General features: G+C 33.7%; 1 long non-coding RNA gene across 1 annotated transcript; it reads right to left on the bottom strand.

Moving 5' to 3' along the window:
- Positions 1-12,114: 12,114 nt before the first annotated feature.
- On the bottom strand, positions 12,115-17,851 carry LOC146936479 (uncharacterized). The gene is made up of 6 exons (XR_015030627.1): positions 17,603-17,851; positions 17,424-17,532; positions 13,596-13,858; positions 13,303-13,512; positions 12,976-13,224; positions 12,115-12,471 (listed from the first exon to the last, which is right to left on the bottom strand). It is a non-coding gene; the product is annotated as an uncharacterized LOC146936479 (long non-coding RNA).
- Between the last annotated feature and the right edge of the window lie 412 nt (positions 17,852-18,263).

Below are 18,263 nucleotides of genomic sequence, written 5' to 3'. Positions count from 1 at the left end.
TTACATGATTATTTATTTTGTTCATCATTTGATAGTATTTCAGGATGGATTCATCTGGGGTTATGAAAATGGATTCATCTAGAAACGTTGTTCGAGATTTTGATTTAAACATTCCCTTTTGTGCTGGAAACGTTGTTCGAGATTTTGATTTAAACATTCCCTTTTCATCCAATTCTTGTATGCCTATATCTGAGGGCTCATGCGAAGTTGGACATGATGGTGTAAGTTTAGTTTTACTTTTCCTGTTTCTGCCGTAAATATTTCTTATTTCTTTATATATAACTGTATTAATTGAGGTTTCAAATTTTCACAGCCTCTCTCTCCTAGTCTCCAACAAATGCCATTAGCACCGGTCATCCACCGTCGGAAGCGCAGCCATATGAACCGCCAGCCACGCCTCCACCTGCTGCCATCAAACCCTCCACCGCCCAAAGTTTGTGACCAATCTCGCATTGTTGGCACTAGCAGTGCAGTGGAATGCCACCATTCACGCCCATTTGTCACACCATCTCTCCAACTAATGCCTGTAGCACCGGTCATCCATCGCCGGAAGCGCAGCCTTATGAATCGCCGACCACTCCTCCACCTGCAGCCATCCAGCCCTCCACAACTCCAAGTTTGTGACCAATCTGGCATTGTTGGCAGTGCTGTGGAAAGTCACCATTCGCGCCCATTCGTCACACCATCTCTCAAACTAATGCCAGTAGCACCGGCCATCCACCGTCGGAAGCGCAGCCATATGAACCGCCAGGCGCGCCGCCAGCCACAGCCACCCACCCCTCCACCACTCCCTGTTTGTGATCGACCTCGCGTTGTTGGCAGTGCAATGGAAAGTCACCATTCCCGCCCATTCGTCACACCATCTATCAAACTAAAGCCAGCAGCACCGGCCATCCACTGTCGGAAGCGCAACTATATGAACCGCCAACCACATCCACCCATCCCTTCACCACTCGTAGTTTGTGACCAACCTCGCATCGTTGGCAGTGCTGTGGAAAGTCACCATTGGCGCCAATTCGTTACACTATCAACAGCCAGTACCACATGCAGTCCACAACCATCTTCGGCTGACCACAAGTCATCAGCTTCCGCGGTATGTTTGAAAATAATTTGACCAATTATTTATATAAGTTTTCCAAAGGTCTTCCTTGGTTCTACTTCTGCATATATCCATTACACAAGTAGCACGCAAAGCAACAAATAAGTAATGAACATTGTATGTAACATGCTTCTTTGGGCAAAAGTTGTTTGGTTTAAAGACACTGTATTTACCATTTAACATGAATTCACTTTATGACATGCATACATATTTTGTGTTTAGTATATTCTACCACTTCTTTACTTTGGCCTTAAGGTATGCATGCTTATATATTGTTTTACTTTAAGTTTGCACCTGGCGATGAACGGCACTGCCCTACTTCCTTAAGAATTGATGTTGATGAACTTTTCACTCCCATCAAAGAAGGGAAATTCATCAGTCTCACCTTAAATTTCTACAAAGAGTAACGAGGAAGCAAAACTTGCAGGTATCCTTAACAGTCTTAACCTCTTTATTTCTAGCACAAATAAAATGTTGAAGATGTTATGTAATTTAGTTGAAGTACTTTTATAATAATTTCTAATGCTATGTCATGTTTCTTATTCCATTAACAGGTCTGAAGGGTGAAGGAGGCACCATCCTTGTGCATGATGTTTAAGTAAGGGATTATGGTCTAATTTTTTGGTGATTAAAACTAAATTATCAGATTATCATTGTAAAGTATCAGCTTTATGAATCTGTTGGAATATGTACTTAATACTAGAGGATGTTTAACTTTGATGTGGCTCTGCTGGTTTATATAATAAATAAATAAACAAATTTTTGCAGCCCTATTTGATGATTATTAGCTTGTTGGAAAATGTTAGTATGATAATTGTTCTGTTTGTTTTTTTCTCTTTGTCACGATTGAACCTTAGACCTCTAACTCCTTAAACATTGACTCAAACAAGTTGATCCAATCTTAACCAAATATGCTGTTGATGTCTATATTAATCTTAACGATTTTTTTCTTCTATAAAATTTAACTTGATATATTTCGATGCAAACTTATAGAAGATATTTCTTTAACAAAAATGATAAAGACTTTTGATACAAAGGTTAGACATATCATTTTCTATAAAAGTTAGATTGAGTTTGTTTAATTGAGATAGAAAAGGATTCGCAAGTTCATTAAAAATCTACATAGTTTGAATTAGATCTCCATCTATTTCTCACGCGCTTTATTTTTTTTCCTCAAAATACCCTTTGTTCAATACAGATTATATAATTCGAATGATTTTTTTTATGTTTCGTATTATATAATCCGAAATGTTTAAGATTACAACAAACTCCTTGCACCGATTGTAACAAAAAACAAAACTCCTTGCACTGCATTGATTTCATATCTTTGTGGACTCGACAAATTTTCAATATATAATAGTATATGAGACAACGAGGTTATAATTATATCAAAAAATCATTATATATATCATTATATCAAAAAATTTGAATTTATATCATTACACATTTCAACTAATGATATACATTTCAACCCTAGTTTTCAACTAATAATATATCAAAAAAATCAATATATATATATATATATATATATATATATATATATATATATATCGTTATATAAATCTTGGGATTTATGTCTTCGATTTTTGAAGCTATTTACATGGACTAAGGACTTCAACCATAGTTTTCAACATGCACCAACTCAAGTTTGGGTTTGTTAAGAGTCCCACATCGGATAGGAGATGGTCTGACAATGTGTTTATAAGTGGGGCAATCCTCACCTCACAAGTCAGTTTTGTGGGGTTGTGTTAGACCCAAACACGATTTTTAAGATGGTATTAGAGCGACGAAGTTGAGAGCCAAGAGTAGAATAAGCATCAGAGAGGCCGCAAACAAGTTGAAGAACGATGCATTCCTTTAAAACAGGTGCACCAACATTGGATAATTGGTCAGAGAGGGATTTGATGTGTTGGCAATAAAAGGATGCATCTCGGAATTGTTCCATGGTTACCCGGAAAAATTCTTGTTCAAGATAGAGGGCCGAGAGTATATGAGGATGCGTTTCGGAATTGTTCCATGGTTACCCGAGAAAATTCTTGTTCAAGATAGAGAGTAGGAAAGTTTTTGTTATCAAAGAAAATGTCAAAAAGACGGTCCTAGGCTAGTTTTGTGGTAGAGTTACGTTCAATTATGGTATGGAGAAGAGATGGTTTCATAGATCCATTGCAAAACAATAACATCAAGGTGTTTCCATAGGGCTGGGTCGGTTTCTTTGAGAGATGGGGAGGAAGAAAGGTCATCGGTCATGGAAGGGGAAGGAAGTGGTCAATGACGATCATATGTTTGAGCATGAATTTTGAACAACTCAGACCAAGTATTGTACTGACTCTTTTCAATATCAAGGGTTATTTTGATGAAATCGGTGACAGTAAGAGCAGGATGAATGGAGGGAGTGTTGGTTTTGACAACCGATGTTCAGTTGTGGTTGTTTTTGGTGTTTTTGTTTGAGAAGAGGGAGAAGACTCAGACATGATTGTGTTTTGGTGAGATGCTCGAAAGAAAACAAGAAGAGGGAGAAGACTCAACCATGTAACTCATTTTAGATTCTTTTTCATAGATAGCTATTATAAAAAACACACTATCATTCCTCATGTTTTCAAATGAATGCATTTTTACAATGTATGTAACCGTGTGTTTGATCTATCAAAAAATAAAAATAAAATCTGTATATTTTGAATGAATCTTTCAAAACATTTTGAAAATTTAGTTGGTATATTATATGGTAATAGATTGAGTTGGTATATTATCTTCAAAAAATATCTTTAAATAGATTGACATTTTATTTCGTATGAAATTACTAAAAGTCTTGTGTGTCATTAACTTTCTTTTTGAGAAATTTGTGCTATTTACTTTTGTTAGAGCTCTAATTTCTGTATTTTAAATAGAATCTTTAAGAATGGAATCACAAATCAAGAATCACTTGGAGAAGGTTGATGAACTCATGGTTTATACACGGAAGAGAAATAGAGCTGCTTCTGAAGCTATTAATAAATCAGATGCCTTTGATGCATAAGCTAATAGAGTGAGATTTGCTTTTAATTTTTTATTTTTCCCTGTTTATTGTTGCCTATGACATTTAATGAGTTATATGCTCCATCATTTTCATCCTGTTGTAGTATGATTCAGAATTTGATGGATGAAGAATATTGTTGGTAAAAATATAAAAGATTTGTTTCAAATATATTTTGTGCTAAAAATATACTTATGGACAATAAATATATTTTTGTATCGTATGAAGGATGATTTGATGCAATATATTTTGAAAGGGAATATTTGATGCAAATATTCTTTCATTGAAGGAGAAAAAAAATAAACGTATCTTCAGCGTGATATCTGTTCCAAATTTATGAGCTATATTTCTCTATAGATCTTGTATCAAATGTAAACCTTGAGGTAGAGAGTCTGAAAACAAGGGTTTAGAAACATACAACAAACTAGGGTTCGTAGAGTTTGCTATTGGCAACAAACACTAAGGTTGGGAGTGATTCACCTTGGAAACACTATTAGGATTAAGTCTCTTGGTCAAGGGAAGAGATTGAGACTTTAGGTAGAATTAGGTTTGAAGACTTATTCTTGCAACCTTTGATATCTCTTTGTAAAGTTACTCATCATTATAGTGGAACGGAATGTTGTGCTCTCCCCTAAACTAGGTCAGTTTTGGACCGAACTGGGTAAACAAATTTTGTGTGTTCTCTCTTTCTTTCTCTCGTTGTTTTTCTACTTTTGCTTATGTTTACAATTTTTACCCACTTTGTTTTGGTTGCTTGATTAATTTGCTCCACACATCAAGTATTTTTTACTGGTGTGATTTTTAAACGAATTCACAACAATTGGCGCCCACCGTGGGGCAAGGATCAAACGATAATCAAGTACCATGAGTTCGACGTGGGATATTGAGAAGTTTACCAGAGATAATGATTTTGGGTTATAGAAGGTAAAGATGGAAGCGGTTTTAATACAACAAAAGTGTGAGAAAGCTTTGAAAGGTGAAGGTGCGTTACCGGTCACCATGTCACAAGCGGAGAAGACCGAGATGGTGTACAAGGCCAGGAGTGCCATTGTCTTGTACCTCGGGGATAAAGTTTTGAGAGATGTAGCGAAGGAACCAACCGCGACATCGATGTGGTCAAAGTTGGAATCTTTGTATATGACAAAGTCTTTTGCTCATCGGCAATTCCTAAAGCAACAACTCTACTCATTCAAGATGGTGGAGTCAAAGGCCATCATGGAGCAACTTACGGAGTTCAAAAAAATCCTTGATGACTTGGAGAATATTGATGTGCATCTAGAGGATGAAGATAAAGCTATACTCTTGTTGTGTGCCTTACCGAGATCTTTTGAATCTTTTAAAGATACCATGCTCTATGGCAAAGAAGGCACTGTTACCTTGGAAGAAGTTCAAGCGGCTTTGAGAACCAAGGAGTTGACCAAAGTCCAAGGACTTGAGAGCTGATGAAAACGGTGAAGGCCTAAGTGTTTCAAGAGGGAATGGTGGAGGTAGAGGTAACCGAGGAAAGAGTGGTAACAAGTCAAAGTTTAAGTGCTTTAACTGTAACAAGATGGGTCACTTCAAGAAGGATTGTCCGGACCGCACAAATTGTCTCTGAGGGTTATGAGGATGTGGGTGCTTTGGTGGTGTTTTGTTTGGAGGATGAAGAAGGTGATGTTTCTCACCTTGGGAATGATGCCTTGTCGAGCGGTGGTTGTCTGGAGAGACATTAAACACTCAACATCAGCCTGGAGAGGTAGTGGTAAGAATACTCATGGTCAGTCTGAAGATGCGGAGGTAAGAATACTTGCGATATACCTTTGAGGTGGAGTTTCAAGGTGGAAGACATTGTGGGATGTACGCATTTGGAAGTTGAAGTAGAAAGCTCAGCTTGAGGTGGAGTTGAACACACTGGGAATGGTTCGACTATGGAGGACCTTGGGTGATATGCTCTAGTGTTGAGAAAGGGAATTCTTCATGAAGACGGAAGGCATTCCAGAGTTTGAAGAATGTATAGCATGACTTGTGGGATTACCCTAAAATACCAAGGGTGATTAGATGCAAGGAGATCTTCAAGGAAGCGGGAGATGTTCCGTGGTTGAAGAGGTTAAGGTGTATACTTGTGGAACTACCTAAAACTCCTAGAGTAGTTGGATGCAAGGATCTTCGAGAAGGCGGAAGACATTTCGATGGCTGAAGAGGTTAAGGTGTAGACTTGTGGAACTACCTAAAATTCCTAGTGTAGTTGGATGCATGGATCTTCAAGAAGGCGGAAGGCATTCTCTTGTTTCCAAACTATTTTTATGGTTCAACAAATTTACCTTGTTTTAAAAAACTAACACTAACTACTTGATATTGTATGAGGAAAAAATAGAAAATATTACATGATATCTATTAGCGCTACTAAAATCCGCAACAAGGCAAGTGATAAATTAAACAGATATGTATTTTCATTCGCGATGTTGATCTAAATCATGTCTTCAATGTTTCTTATGTCTTCACAACCACAACTCAATTGTGATTGATCTAAGTTGCATAAAATACAGTTGACGACAGTTCAAAAATCACCTTGCACTTGTCACCATACGTCATGCAAATTTAAACCTTGATTGCACTATATAAACGAAGTGACAGAAAAAAGAAAAAGAAAATGAAAACTTACCACATCCATAAGTAATTCATCTAGTTTAGTTGGACATATATTAATCAATATGCCATGTCCCGAGAAGCTTCAATCAGCAAACCTTGTCGAAAAACTTCCATTGTGTTTGGTTTCGACACAAATTAAATCTAGGTAAAGTTTGAAGCTCTCCAACTCCAACCAACCTAACAATCTCCATTAATGTTGCATCAACCCGACCAAATTGTTTCAAATATTCAATATCACCGAGAATTTCGTACCTACGTTCCTTATGTTGATGCCATACATATTTTTTGCAAGTTCAATTTTGCACAGTTCTTTCATAGCTGAACTTGCACGATCAATGATTTTATTGTTGATCGGCGTAGCAAATATTAAGACTCCAGGAAAGGTCACTTTCTCGTTGCATGTTGAGTGATGCGGTGGTGTTTGGGTAGAATGTTCAAAATTCCTAACACTAGAGTTTGGTTGGTATAAATATCCGCGGAACGTATCAGGTGAGAACTAATACTTAATGTTAGAAACAAATACTTAATGTGAGCAACGAGCATTAAGTATCAGTTCCTAAACTTTTCGAAAATTTTATATTTAATCTACTCTAGCAACAAAATTTAAGTTATTGGTGCAATGTGTTTATGTTTCTCTAGAAATATTTTCGAAAAATCATTCAATAATTCAAAGGATACACGAGTTGATTTAACAAATAAAATCATTGACGGAAAAGTTGACTTAACCAATAAAATCGTTGACGGAAAATTTCCACGGAACGTACATTGAGAACTAATACTTAATGCATGTTTCTCACATTAAGTGTTAGTTCAATTCTAAGTTCAATTGTTGATGTTCCAAGATTTTTTTTTTTTTGTTACACTGAAAATGAAAATGAATGAACGTGAAAAGAAGAAGATAGAGATTCATATATATAATAATAAATAAATGAAAGTGAAAAGAAGAAGATAAATGTTCATTTATTTATTATTATATATATGAATCTCTATCTTCTTCTTTTCACTTTCATTCATTTTCATTTTCAGTGTAACAAAAAAAAAGAACATCTTTGAACATCAACAATTGAACTTAGAATTGAACTATTACTTAACGTGACAAACAAGCATTAAGTATTAGTTCTGACCATCGTTCCGTGGATATTTTCCGACAACGATTTTATTTTATTAGTCAACTTTTCCGTCAACAATTTTATTTGTTAAGTCAACTTGTGTATCTTTTGAATTATTGAATGATTTTTCTAAGATATTTCTAGAGAAGCATAAACACATTGCACCAATAACTTAAATTTCATAGCAGAGGTAGATTAAATATAAAACTTTCGAAGAGTTTTGGAACTAATACTTAATGTTCGTTTCTCACATTACTTATTCGTTTCTCACATTAACTATTAGTTCTCACCTAGACGTTCCGCAGATATATACACCAACCAAATTCTAGGGTTAGAAATTTTGAACATTTTACCCAAACTTCACCGCATCACTCAACATGCAACGAGCAAGTGACCTTACTGGAGTCTTAATATTTGCTGCGCCGATCAACAATAAAATCATTGATCGTGCATGTTCATCTATCAACGAATTGTGCAAAATAGGACTTGCAGAGAATAATGTATGGCATCAACATAAGGAACATAGGTACGAAATTCTCGGTGATATTGAATATTTGAAACAATTTGGTTAGGTTGATGCAACATTAATGGAGATTGTTAGGTTGGTTGGAGTTGGAGAGCTTCAAACTTTACCTATTTTTGATTTGTGTCGAAACCAAAATCCAATGTACACAACGGAAGTTCTTGGACAAGGTTTGCAGATTGAATTATATGGAAAGGATTGAAAAGGACAAGACCATTCCTACTTCTTTATCACATATTAAGGTACTATGATTGTACTCCTTGTCCAATTACCATTGTTGAAAGATTGGACAACATCTGAAGTTACCATAATGTAAAAATTGTTCTCGTAATAACTAATGACATTTTATGCAAAATTTTATTAGCGTGGATATATATTTTAATTTTGTAGTGAAAATCAAGGAAAAAATTCAACAGGTTGTTGACCAGACGAAACTCTTTTAATTGTTTTTTTTTTTTTTTTTTTTCAGAATGGTTCCACTTCAGCTTTAGGTTTTACAGCTAGACTTGAAACCATTGAAAAAACTACCTCAAAGAGGTCCACAGAGTCCTTGAGGTATAGACACCATATGGAAGATTGGTCTGAAAATGAACTTGACAGTTTGTAGATTGCTGTTTGTTGGAACACTAGTTAATTCTAGTGAGAAAAATTGGAAAAAAAACACTATGAAAAACTAGTGTGTGGGTATGTGACTTAAAAATGTCCCACATTGAAGAGTCACCCCAAACTAGGGTAGTGCCGCAAAACGTCTTAAAGAAAGCGACCTGGTCGTGACTCACCCCGGTAATTTCGTTCGGTATAATTTTTAAATTCGAAAACAACACTGTTCGAAGGCATGGTAAAGGAAACTGGGAAGCAATATCAGCAGATCCATCCATGCCACTCTTGAGAAACACCGCAACCAAGAATGCAATAAGAATTTCTAATTATTCAACCAATGATGAGGTTTGAAGTTCAACCTCAGCTTATATTGTTTGGTTCCGTTGTGCAATAAGTGAAGAAAGCAGGTAATGAAACTGGCAGTTCTATGGTAAATCCTATTAAAGTCAAGGTTGATAACTTCAACAAATTAGCAACTCTTAAAATTAAAGCCAATAGTTACAAGTCATATATTAGTATAAACTCTTAACAAAGCTAAGGTTATAATTTTTTTAATGTTTATGTGCTTTTTTGTTTTTATTGGTCAATGTATGAAATTGACGGTAATATGATAGTATTCAATTTAAAAGTATCCGCTAGTTTTCAATTTCAATGATTTATTTTGGATGAAGAATGACTATTTTGATTTTAATCTAAATTTATGATAAGACAATTCATCCTCACACACCAATAAGTAGTCGGTTTATCAAAAATGTTTTTATCGAATCCACAAGGACTTGCATGTAGTTTCAAATGTTTGAAATTCACACAATTCTACATTGAGGGTTTGTAAAAAGTTGTTTAGAGTAACATTTTATAAAATGGTTAAAATAATAAAGAAAATTGTGTTGGGATTAGATATCGTTAACTAATCATTCAATGAATTCTCTTGATTGATTACATACTTCTTAAATTTCAATTATTTTTTGAGAAATGATAAAGAGTGCCATTAAAGTATTGGTTAGGAAGATAAAATAAGAATTGTTGCATTGGAAATGGTGAAAAGTGATGGGTTTGACTTTTTAAAAGTTAAAATATTGTTGAATCAAATGCAAACTTACTACTTTTGGTTTTCATAACAAGTGACCTTAGGGCATTAGTTCAAATAATGGGAATAACTAATATTGTCTAAAAACTAACATCCATATATGCATTTATTTCAATTAGACATTATGTACAATTAGCCAGACCACGAGTTTACATTGAAATTCTTGCTAACTAAATCTAATCCCAACACAAGAGAGATTAAATTCCCATAATGGGAATAACTAATACAAAGAAGAAATTATACAAAAAAGCATTAGTTGCTTGAATAAAAGCTCCAAAAGGCCTCCGATGATGAAACTATGTTATCCAATGATTCTCTCTCTCTCTCTCTCTCTCTCTCTCTCTCTCTCTCTCTCTCTCTCTCCCTCCCTCCCTCCCTCCCTCCCTCCCTCCCTCCCTTCCTCCTAAACGAGTCTATGGAACATAAAATGTGTTTTAGACTTCATTTACATTTGTGTATCGACATTTTGAAAAGTGTAGATTTGCGTAGCGAAATCTACTCGCTTAGCGAATCCGATGTTTCTTCATTGGAGGGAAAATACAACTTGGGTTGATTCGTTAGGCGGGTTGCTTCTCGCCTAGGGAATCTACTCTCTTAATTCCCTGGAACATCTCTGAAATCTTTCGTATTGACCTCGCTCCAACTCACCAAGTGAATCTTTCAATCTTGTAAAACAAATTTTTTTGCTCAGATTTGTTCCCAGATTGTTTTGGCTCGCCTATGCTATCTTTCTGCCAAACAACCCTTGAAACTACAGGACTTGTCTCACGTGTAACTCGCTTTGCTTTCCTAACAAATATGTCCTGATTCTGAAACTTAGGTCTTTTTCATCTCATTTTCTTACTCATCAAATACCTACAAAACATAAAGGAAATAGGTAAAGTAGCTTATGTGGCCTAAAAAGTATAAAGATAAAGTTTTTTATTTGAAGAAGCCAAACTAACCCACTAAAACAGGCACCGGGAAGAATCGAACCCAAGACCTTGAGAAAATGATATTTTACACAATTTCTCCATACCTAGAACTCCTCAACATGAAGAAATTGTAGAATGAAAAAACAGGTCTCTCTAGGAAATGTCTTGCACCATGATTCATAAAAAGAATGGTGTTAAAAATCTTTATTGTACATATCATAAATAAGACTCCTTATCAATTGTGGAGAAGAAGAAAACCAAACATTTCATATTTTCATCAATTTGGTTGCACATGTTATACGTTTAACATTAAAAATCACTTAGGCAAGTTTGATTTCAAACTAGAAAATTGTATCTTATTAGGAAACCTTAAAAATTGTATCTTATTAGGACTTTCAAATATAATCAATAGACATTGATGGTTGAAGAATCAATTCACATTATATTTGATGACAAAGACTGTGACCCTAAAAAGCCAAATCTTGTTGAAGACATTGCAGATATTCAGGTATAATTAGATGAACAAGTCAACCAATCTTCTAGAGAAGTAACCATCACCCTATAAGAATACGAGGATATAGAAAGTGCAGTGAAAGATGATTACTCTAATCACCAAATTGAGAATAGCCAAAGATGGAAATATAAATCGTCACATCTAGACAAATTGAATATTGGAAACAAGGAAGATCCCTAAAGAATAAGAACATCATTTAGAGATGAATCTATTGTTGGACTAATCTATATATTAAAACCCAAAGATATACTTGTAGATCATGGTTACAGTAAACATGAAGGTTTTTATTAAACTGAAACCTTAGCACATGTTGTAAGGTTAAATGCAATCAAAATTTATTTTTCATTTATAGTTAATCATAACATTATTCTTTATCAAATAGATATTAAAGGTGCATTTATTAATAGTTTGATAAATGAGTAAGTAAATGTTAAACAACCATATGGATTTGAGGACACACAATTTTCTGAACATGTTTACAAACTTAAGAAATCTTTGTATTGTCCTAAATAAGCTTCGACAGCTAGGTATGATAGACGTAGCAATTTTTTGTTAGAAAATAATATTACAAGAGGCCAAGAGGACACTACTCAATTTAAAAAAAGCATCTAAAAATTAATTTCTACTTGTCACTAGTACAAAAAACCCTTTTTAAGTCGGTTAAAAAGGGCTTTTTAAGTCGGGCGCGTGTCCGACCTAATAGCTCCCGTCATAAGAAGTATTTGCTTTTTAAGTCGGATTTACCAACAGTCTTAAGGTATATTTTTTAAGTCGGTTAAAAAGGGCCTTTTAAGTCTGGAAATCGTCCGACCTAATAGCTCCCGTCGTAAGAAGTATTTGTTTTTTAAGTCGGATATAACAACCGTCTTGAGGAATCACATTAACTTCTTAAGTCGCCCTTTTTTAACCGACTTAAAAAGTTCAGTTTTTTTTTTAATAAAATGCTCCATTTCTCCATTTGGTTTCCTGTAACCATTTTTTTGTCCGCTGCATACATGCATAATAGCAACATAGTCATAGTTTATTTAATATGACATTGTCTCACTACAATAACGTTTTAGCAAAGTTTATTTAAGTAGTAGTTAAAACAAGAGACGGACAAATTAAGCCAAGAAAAAAATTTGTGAGCTCAAAGCATTGAACCCAACAGTATAGCAGACATGAAGCAATTGCTAGTTGTGACAACAAAGATAGTAGACAAGTTTACAAATTAGATGCTCAGAACAAGCAGCCATGCCAAAGAAATGTGAGCCACTAGGGGCTTCCTAAAAACACACTGCAAAATAGGTGTACATTGCTTACTATCTCCCAAAACAGGGGAGAACTACTTGGAATCAGCCAAATCAGATGGGCCACATAATCCTATACAACAACAAACAAGTGTAATGGGTGTGCACATTCTGAATAGGAATCCGTGTCGAATACAAATCTGAGTGTAGTTTGATCCCATATAATTAATACTTGGAAAAAAGAACTTAAGCATTTACTTACAATTGTTTCTGCAACAACACGAGTGTGTTCTGATGTATACTCTCCTGATGGTTTTATTCTGGCTCTTTTCCACTTCTCATGACGTTGAGGTGGAGATGGAGGTGGAACTTCTGTGTCTCAAGCCGCTTCCTGTCTTTCTTTTAATTTTTCTTCCATCATCTTTTTCACAAGTAATTCATATCCCCCATGAGACAATCTATGGGGATATTTATTATTAGCTTGAGTCTGTTGTGCATTCTGTCTTTTCTCCTATATAAATCAGACTAACCAGAAAGGTAATACTAAAATGAAACTTGATTCAGGAACTACATAATAAATCAGACTAACCAGAAAGGAAGATTCGGCTTGCGTCCTAATAAACTCCTGCCACATGCCCTCATCAATAAAATCGTAAGTCTCGATAAGAGACTTGTCACTTTCTTTACCACCAAATAAATACCTACTTGTTAAACTATTTTTGAATGCTATCCATCAGTCACACACGTAAGATAAAGTTTTCTTTTTCACAAACCTATCATTCGGCATATCCTATTTAGCCTACATTACACAACAAATATAGCAGTTAGTATATGAAAAAATTAAAGTTAAGTACAATAGTAACAAACTCAATTAAAAATTACTGTGATTGATTTCCAAATCTCATCCTTTGTGGCATCAGGAACACTATCCCAATCCCTTATCAGAATACTTGTACACTCTCGAACAAAGGAAGCGACCTAGTGCTTGAACCTTTTCGCGTTTTCCCCGGAAGGTAATCCATTTGATTGGAATTCAATTGGTAATTTCTTACCCTATGCAGTTTTGATTTTCAAATTCTTCATCCCTGTGCGACCTCTTCCCCTTTTTTGGTTAGATTGAGTATTCGACTCACTTTGTGAAGGACCTGCTGGATCACCCATGTGTTTGTTTAAAAAGAAACATATAACAATGGTTAGTAACAATTCAAGCTCAATACCGTTAATATAGTACGCAACCAAGAATCAATTAAAAACTGCATATTAAAATCACCAAGGAAATGAAAACAGAACAGTAGCCAAAAAATGAGAATATAAACAAAAAAAGTCATATTTGGTCATAACAAATACTGATGTTTGACACTAATAAATTGAAGTCAAACTATTCATTATCATAATAGTAGCCAAACCCAAACTACAAACTTGATACATGGTGTCAGAATAGAATGAAAATTCAAATATGGATTTGTAGCTCAACAAATTATAAATTTTACCATATGTAAGTTACTTCTACATAAAACTAGAAGTCATTCGTTAACGGTAAAAAGATCATTTTTTTTTTATTAATATAAAAGTCAGATAAGTTTGCAAATAAAACAAGAGTGAAAACATTCAAAATAAAAATGCAAAACCAAGATCAAGTAGTTTCATAGTTTAAATGACATGAATTGTGGCAAGCACAATTGACATGTGATTGAAAAGTCAAAGTTCAATATGTCCATATATTTGTTTTTCTTCTAAAAGACTAAATGCCTAATTGAAGACATTGTTTCTAAAACCTTTGCTTTTAGGCAATGACGCCCCACACACATATTTTTGCTTATAGTTTGTATTAAAAATAAATAATATATTTAGCCTGTAATAACTATTGTTTTTAGGTTACTAACTAAATCATTAGTTTTAGATAGATTAAAAGTAGTAACAATATAATCATACTTCATAATCTATTTGACACCAAAATAAACTTTCTTTCCAAAGTCCATGACTACAACTCATTTAACATTTATGTTTCACAGTTCACAAAGTTTACTTGTTATAGATAGTTTAGAGAAAATCAAAGTAACATAAGTTCATGTATGGTGTTTAAGGTGAGACATCTTTTAATAATAAACAAATTAGAGTAATTAGAAAATTGAGGGAAAAGCAAAATAATCAAACATATAGGGACCTCTGTAGGATAACACCTTTTTGACTAAATTTCTTAAAAGCATTTTGACAAGAGTACAGGGGAACGGTTTGTCATAAAAATGCTTGTGTAGGTCATAGGTGTACCTATGTTATGTGTTTCAATTAAATTATATAAATTCACAGGTTGAATCAATTCCAATTAGAGTTTATGAAGTTTTAAAGAAACTAAAATTCATGAGTTTCAACTTGATTATTCTTCCAAATAAAAAGCATCAAAGATCTGTTTCAGAAATCCCAAGACACAATTATTCTTAAGTAGTATATACACTTTTTAAGTTCCAAACCTCAAGGCTCTAAATCAAAGAAAAACATAGGAAAATGAAATTTTCTTCTCACTAGTGCTGCATAATCCTATGGCCTAATATCTATAGCTAGGAGCTTTTTCTATTTTCGTATTTTTTTTTTAAATTCAATGGAGAGGTTCATATATGTCACTGAAGCTAAGTCCAAAATTTAGTTAAGAAATTACAAGTATGATATTGAAGGAGTTGACTAGTTTGGGTTTTATCAAAGGGAATAACTCGTGAACTTGTTAATTAAATCCTCAAATCGTTTGCTTGATCAAGGCTTAATATTGATAGTAAGTTGTAAAGAGGAAAGGCGCTTCGATAGAAAATTGAAAGGGAAAGAGCAAAGGGAAATATATGAATCCATACACATTGGGTGAACCCATAGTTGTTGTTATGGTCAAGCAAACAACTGACATGAACAAATATAATCTAATTTAATTTGTTTGTAATGTCCTAATTGTACAATATTCAAAATTCAAAATTTAGAATACAAGGATTCAAATGCCTACTTATTTCGATTTGTTGGCCTAAATTGAGGGTATCTAAATTCGATGATGACCTTAAAAGTGGTTCTATTAAAATAGAAAAACAAACAATATAATGTTCATGATTCATATCATTCTCAACTCGTCTACCACTGTTCTTTAACTTTCAAATGAAAATGTTTCACCATATTCAATCATCTAAGCATGGTTTGAACTTCATAAAGTTCATCACAACAAATGAGACCATAACCAATGAACTATTTTGTTCTAACTTAACCAGTTGAGAAATAGTTTGCTTTTTGACAATTTCATTGATTTTAGGTAGTTTTTTTTCCCCTTCTAAAACCACAATAAAGTTCTGACAGGAACTTCACAGTAGATAAAACTACATATTTTCTAGGTATGGTACAACATATAAAGGAAACATAAACACTGAAAATACAAATATATTGAGGGAATAGACCCATGCGTACATGAATATCATGTATGAACTTAGTAGTAGGCATCAAACCAACAGTTGGTCTCACTAGTAGAGCAAGACACAGTTGAGGTGTATTAAGTAGTAAATTTTATACCTTTCCTTGTTCAAATCAAACACGTACATTCATGGTTATTATCCAGAAAGTTGTTTTCACCATTCTTAATCCCAAACTTAATAGAAATCAAAACCATCAAACCCATCAATTTCATCAAATCAATTAACATTCATTATACCTATCCTCATCTCCTCCCTGATCATGTGGCAACTACAATAGTAATGATATATTAAATTTGTAGGTAATGGCATTAAGTGTATTCATTGAATTAACTTATACTAGTGTATCCAATATTAATTTAAAACCAATATAATTTGATCTACGTGGATTGAAGTCAAACTTATGAATCATTTGCTAAGAATCTCACTTGTTCTAACAAAGCACTCAAACCAGAACCTGAGATAAATAAACAATAATACTACAATATGGCATATCTAACTATCATACTCTCATTTCTGTTAATAGAAGAAATTAGCATTATTATAAAAATAAGCTTAAGAAATACAACTGAAAATGGATAATTAAAATTAGCTTTTGGATTCACATTTGTAATAAGTATCTAGTAAACTCTACAAGTGGTTGACTCTAAACACTTGAACAAATTTAATGAAGAAGTATCTAGAGAAATAACCAAGTAAAAATGCAAAAAGATCCCCCAAACTGCCGCAATATCATTTTAAAATTCTCTAAATGATATATAATACATCAAATTAGTTTTCGAAATACCCAACAGACTAATATAACCAACAAAAACAACATGATTTCAATTTACCCATCATTTTCATAATTTCAACTATTTGTCCGACTAATACACATTTAGTCACTTCAAGCATATTTCATAAATAAATAGCCTGTTTAGATCGACTTACTTGAACTTATACTAACATAAGCACTTATGCAACCGTTTGTAAGAGCTTATGAAATCAACTTATGATGTGTCCCTGACCCTGTTTTTTGTTGCTTTTAAACTTATTTACATCAGCTCTCCATGACGGTTTATGAAAATAACTTATAGCTTATATCAAAACATTTCGACATTATTTTATCTTTTGTTATCCAATTAGCTTATACATAAACACGAACACTTATAAGCACTTAATTAAGTTGTTTATATAAACATTGATTAATTCAATTATTTACTCTAATTCATTATCGAACAGTATCAATAAATACTAAAGGAAAATAAAATTAAAACAAATGAGTTGCACGAGGAACCTTGATGCTTTACAGGCGGATACGATGAGCTGCTAGCTCCAGAGGAAATCGGTCTCCGACTCATGCGGCGAATAGCAGCAGCACAAACCACAATTTCTGTCTGCGGATCCTGACAGAAGAATTCAAATTTTCATATGTAAATCTGGTGAAATTAGGGTTTTGGATTGGAAATTGCAAACCTGGTGAGGTTCTTCGTTGGAAGAGAAGGAAGATCCAGAATCGTGATGCAGTTTCCATTCCAATCGTGATGCAGTTTCAATTCGTTTGTTTCCATCGTGAAACAGATTTGTAGATCGGAACGACGTAGATCTATGGCGAAATTGAGGGCGAGAACGTGAAATTGAGAACGTGAAATTAAGAGATCGAGATTGATGAAACAAAGAGATATGGATATTGGGAGATTTTGAGATCGAGAGTGTTTTTGATATAAGTATCAATTTTTTTTTCGTTCAACCATATAACTATTTATTTAATTAATAGATTTAATAAGTTTATTAATTTAATTAATTAATAAATAAAAAGAGGGAAAGTTTTTATTTTTTTCTAAGAAAAAAGGTTTGATATAACTATTCATTTTTTTGTTCAACCATATAACTATTTATTTAATTAATAAATTTAACTAGTTTATTAATTTAATTAATTAATAAATAAAAAGGGGGAAAGTTTTTATTTTGACAAAAAAAATATAGGGAAAAATCCTTAGGTCGGGTGGTCAACAGACCGACTTAAGAAAATGACTTCTCAAGTCATTTGGTCAACCTAGCGACTTAAGGAATTTATTAAAAAAAATTATTTTCATTATTTTATCAACCTTAAGTCGGGTAACCTTATAACCGACTT

The sequence above is a fragment of the Medicago sativa genome, chromosome 3, assembly GCF_051527215.1.
Source record: "Medicago sativa cultivar Bolivia chromosome 3, Bolivia_mono, whole genome shotgun sequence".
In the NCBI taxonomy this organism is placed as follows: Eukaryota; Viridiplantae; Streptophyta; class Magnoliopsida; order Fabales; family Fabaceae; genus Medicago; species Medicago sativa.
The sequence above is the reverse complement of the archived record's forward strand: the minus strand, read 5'-3'. Positions and strand labels throughout refer to the sequence as shown.